We start from the raw sequence: 5,424 nt of genomic DNA on the forward strand, positions 1-5,424 counted from the left end.
CACCCGCCGCAGCTCAGGCGCTGCACCGCCCTAGACAAAGGCGGCGCATTCCTGAAGAGGCGGCGGCCCCTGCAGGCGGCCGCGGAGATGGCGGCCGGGGCCGGAGTGGGCTGGGGGAGCGGGCTGGAGGGCGTGGCGGCTTGGGTGGGCGCGAACCTGCGAGGGCTTCGTCCCGAGGCCTGGGGATAGGAGTTGTGCCCCAGGCCTCTGCCCTACTTGCCCTGCTAAATTCTTGATCCCCTACCCCCCTACAGCAGCTCTTTTCCGGAGTGGGACGGCCTCCATTTTTCAGTAAGTAAAAGGGGGTTCAACGTTTAAGAAAGTTCCAGGGGGCCCACTGACCCTTGCACCCCTCTCTGTATCATCGCAGGACTGGGATGGGACCCAGCCTCATCCTACTCTTAATCCCGCAGGTGTCCCCTGCCTCTTCCCTTCTGTGCCTCCAAACCTAGGAGACCTTTCCCAAGCCCACCTGCTTAGTGTCCCCCGCTCTTCACCAAGCCAGCCCCCAGTGACAATTGAGGGACCCCAGTGACAACCCCACCCTCACACACACACTGATGAGTGTCCCAACTCCCTCTCTTGCTGGGAGGATCTGTGCTCAGCCTCACAAATGAGCTCCTGGTGCATCCTGGGGTCTGCAGACCACTGCCAGTCTGGTGTCCTGTAGGCTGCCCTGCCAGGGGTAGAGCATTGGGAGCCAGGTCAGCCCCAGCCTCCCTAAACCCACCCTGCAGGTGAGGGGGCCACGTGGATGAAAGCTGGCGGAGTTGGTGCCAGGCTGGAGGACCCTGACCCAAGGAAACCCATGGGCCAGCCTGAGGCCAGATCCTGGCTCCTGCCTGTGGCTGGAGACTTGTTAGCCTCATTTGGTGACATGAAGCAGAGAGACCTGGTGACTAGGCCACTCTGTATACTCTGCCTCCTCCTAGACATGGCCCCAAACCATGGAGGAAGATGAGCCAAGGGAGATGAGCAGAGCTCAGGGCTGGTGGCCCACCCACCTTATCCAGGAAAGCAGGATCTCCGGAGCTCCAGTTCCCATCTGAGCATAGGACAGCAGGCAGCCTGGTAGGGCTGTGCCATGCTGGAATGGTCCTCTGACCTGGTGTGAAGGCTGCACTGCCCAGACTCCTCTGGCTGCTGCTCTGTGTCCCTGACCACACCTCTGCCTGCTTTGTCCCTGCCACCCTTGTTCAGCCTTGGTTTTCTGGGCCATTGTGGAGTGCACTCAATTCCCAGGCACTTGGGAGATAAGATGGAGCCCAGAACCCCCAGTCATTCTGCCCCTAGCCCCTGAAGGGGCAGGGTGTACACCCACCATCACCTCTGCAGTAGGTTCTGACTGCTGAGGGCCACCAGCTGGGCCGCTGGTGGCTCAGTTAGTCTCCTGCAGCCACATAGGAGCTCTGTTACCCATTGCACAAATGAAAAACCTGAGGCTGTGCTCACAAAGTCAGAGAGAAGCTGAAGCCTGACCCTGAAACCAGCACCCTTCCTGTTGGGCCTCTTAGCCCCCAGACTAGGACCTGAACTCTTTCTGCAGAGGTGCCTTTTCCAGGAGAGAGATTGTGTGGCTATCAGTCTGAGGACAGGGCTGGTGTGGTCCAGGCCTCAGTCTTAGGCTGCCCTGTGCCTGCAGAGGGGACTTGAGAGGACCCTTTCCTACTGACTGGGCATGTGGGCTTTCATGATCAGTGACCCAGCCCACTATGGCTGAGAGTTGTACTCTACTTCTAGAGCAGCTGGGTCAGGGTGGCATGGGAGTGAATGAGGAGCCAGCAGTGCCATGGAGGCTTCTGGCACTGGAGCCCTCTCCAGCAGCCATGCCTGGCTGTTCCAGGTTGTTTTAGGCTGGGACCTGGGCCTCCACCTGCCCACAGGTCTGTGAAGTGGGAGCAGGGCCAAGGCCTGCAGAGGGAGCTGGCAGTGCCAGTTTCCTTTGCCCATGGTCAGCACCTTGGCCAGTGCCCCTGCTGCTAGAGGTTGGGCTCTACTTCGGGGTGTTTGCTCTGATGGATAGGTTCAGGCCAGTGCTGAGGGGATTCTTGGGGGGCAGAGAGGTGGTTCATGGGGGATGGAGAACTCTATAGGCAGGTTGTCATGGAGGCATCACCTCCAGGACCCAACAGGCAAGGGAGGGTGGGCAGCTGATAGCTGGCTAGAAGCCAGTAGGGAGGGCTAGCTAGGGCTGGAGCTTCTGGTTGAGGGGCACAGCCAGCTCTGTGGGCTAACCCTGTGGAAGAACCCAGAGACTCTGTGGGCAGAATCTGGCCACCACCTCCTCTTTCATGGGGGTCTATACCACTCAGTTCTTGGGAAGTCCAGCCAGGGTGCTGAGAGGACAGGCCATTTGGCTGAGCAGATTGAGCTCTTAAGCTTTTTTTTTTTTTGAGACAGAGCCTCAAGCTATCCCCCTGGGCATCACAGCTCACAGCAGCCTCCAACTCCTGGGTTCAAGCAAGTCTCCTGCCTCAACCTCCCAAGTAGCTGGGACCACAGGTGCCCACCACAACGCCCACCTATTTTTGGGTTGCAGTCAACATTGATGTTTGGCAGGCCCAGGCTGGATTTGAACCTGCCACCTTAGGTATATGTGGCTGGCACCTTAACCACTTGAGCCACAGGCGCTGAGCCGAGCTCCCAAGCTTTTAAGACACATGGCCCTGGTGACCAGGAGTGAGCTGGAGACTCGATAGGCCTGTCATGCATGGCCTGAGGCTGGGCCACAGGGCTACACTAGTCTCTTCTTGAATTGGTCCCAATCCCCACACTCTACAGCCCTCTCCACCCTCTGTGTGCTTCAGGGAGGCCTTGGGCTGCCACAGGGCCCCTCACCCCCCAGACACACCCAGGACTTAGCCTCCATAACCAGCATGTGAGGCCTGGCCCAGCCCTCAGACTCTCTGAGCTGGGTGCATCACGTGAATGAGGCAGACACACTCTACAGCCCTCTCCACCCTCTGTGTGCTTCAGGGAGGCCTTGGGCTGCCACAGGGCCCCTCACCTCTCAGACACACCCAGGACTTAGCCTCCATAACCAGCATGTGAGGCCTGGCCCAGCCCTTAGACTATCTGAGCTGGGTGCATCACGTGAATGAGGCAGACACTGATGCCTCTTGGTCAGTTGGCCACTGTCTCTCCTCTACCCACCTCTCCTGTCTCCTAAGAGACTTGTGGGGCCCCAATATGGCAGTGCAGGACTTCCGCTCAGACCTTCAGGTCCACTCAGAACCCAGCTTGGGGCAAAGCAACACTTTACTGTGGCCAGTCCTGGACTGGCAGAGACATGGCTCACCTCACTGGAAGGTTACTGGCTTTGAGGGTGTTTCCATCCTGGAGAGACAGACCTGTCATGGCTTTGCTCAAGCATCCCTGTGTGGTCCCCACAGATATCCAGGCCTTCAGTGTCCTCCTGGGAGGGGTGGAAGAACTAGGGAACTTGGTCTTTGGTGCACACATCCCGGACCACTCCAGGAAAATGTGAGGAGAGACAGGGATGAGGCTCGAAGGTCATGTGGCGAATGTGTGCCTGCTGCACAAGTGTGCCAATGTGACCAGCCCTTCTCTGCACTGTGTGTGGGTGGCTGGGGATGTGGTCCCAGTGCCAGGGAGCTGGGGGGTGCCGACCTGCCATCTGCTGTCACCACGGAGGGTGGCTGTGTGCCCAAGGCCTGAGAGGACTCTGTGCCAAGCCTGCTAAGTATGTAGTCTCATTTGGTCCTGTGCTGTAGACACCACTACCACCACTATTTTCCAGATAGGTAATGGAGATCTGGGAAGGGCTTGGGTGGCCCCACGTCCTGGAAGCCCCCCTTGGACACTGCTTACCCTGGTAGCCCCTGCTTCCTCCAGAAGCCTCTCACCCTCCCCTAGCCTCAGGGCCTCAGAGGGTGTCCTGGCCTTTCCTCAGTAGATCTGTGCCCCCTGAGGGCTCCCATTCTGAGGGGTCCCTCTGCCCAACTTTGGTGCATATTAAGCCATAATTAATCTGCTTTCTCATCTCTTATTCATCAAAGCTACACACAGCAGCAACCGGGGCTTGTGCAGGAAAGGGATCAGCAGCCCAGCCCCTGGCAGTGTCCCCAAGCATCCCACTGAGCTAGTCCATCTCCAAATGCCTCTACCCTCTGCACTGAGCAGGGCCTTCTTTTACAGAGGGCATCCTGAATTCTCCCACACTGGGCACAGCTCCTGCCAGGCCATGTGTACCTCCAACCCCCTCACCCCCAAAGGCCAGTGTGGGAATTTCACAGTGATGGCGCTCACTTCTGCCTCCCCAACCCTGGGCCGGGTCTTCTGTGGATCATCTACAGGATGGAGCCTGGGCCAGGACAGTGGAGGAGACTCAGGCTGGGTGGGACACCCAGTGCTGGCCTTTGGATCCCATAGCTGGCTCTATTACCTTCTCTTGATTCCCAGAGGAAGGGGAGAGAGTTCCTAAGGCCTTGGGGCCCTCTGGTCACCAGTGGTGTGCTCAGGGTCCTCTCCCAACTGGTGTAGCCGAGTTGGTGGCTTCTGGGCTGGGGGTGGGCATGAATTGGACACTTCTGGTCCCTGAGGGCCCAAAGTCTGGTGTATAGGCAGAGCTCCAAGGCGGGGTCCCTGGGCTGTGCCCAAAAGCATCATCTGCTGTGGCTTCATGCCCCTCCCCCACCCCTTCAGGGAATGCAGATCCTTCTAGAGCCACCCACCTGGCAGTGACAGCTAAATTGGGAGATGCTGTTCACACCAGGAGCCCAGCGGGCAGTCAAAACCGGGTCGTGGTGGGGGGAGGGGCTCTGCTGAGTGTGCTTGTGAGCTCCTAACAGGCCAGGGAAAGCAGGCCTGGGCACAGCCACAGCTGTCAGCTGGAGTGGACAGAGGTGGGGGCAGGGTAGGCCTTGAAGACACAGTCTGGGGCTAGAATGAGGGATCTCCTTACAGGCCAGCTCAGGCCTGTTCTTTGTTCTGGATGCCTTGGCTGGCCAGTGCCCTGCCTTGCTCTTCTTAGGGCTCCTTGGGCCCCTGAACCCCTCTTTTTGGGCCCCACAATCCACAGAGCATATAGCTTTGCTCCATTTCTCAGATGGAGAGACTAAGGGCTCACTTCACAGTGTCCTGCCTAGGACACAGAAGGGCCAGCCTGACTCAGAGCTCAGTGGTCCCACAGAAGGGGCAGTGTGGAGGTGCTGCCTCTCCTCACTGCCTTTATCTGATTGTTTCCTCAGTCGTTTTGTCATTCAACAGACACTCTGGGAGGCTGGCTCCAGCTTTATTCCCCTCATCCCCACAGAGTGACCTCACTGCCCCCATCCTGACAGGGTACAGGTGAAGAAGCTTGAGTTCCAGGAAGGAGGGCCTTGCTCTGGGTCCCTGAGCTAGCCACCCCAGAACAAAGGGAATGTCTTTGTGGAAGCCCACAGGGATGATTAGGCAGGGCAC

The sequence above is a fragment of the Otolemur garnettii genome, unplaced genomic scaffold (assembly GCF_000181295.1).
Source record: "Otolemur garnettii isolate 467f Iridium unplaced genomic scaffold, OtoGar3 scaffold00218, whole genome shotgun sequence".
In the NCBI taxonomy this organism is placed as follows: domain Eukaryota; kingdom Metazoa; phylum Chordata; class Mammalia; order Primates; family Galagidae; genus Otolemur; species Otolemur garnettii.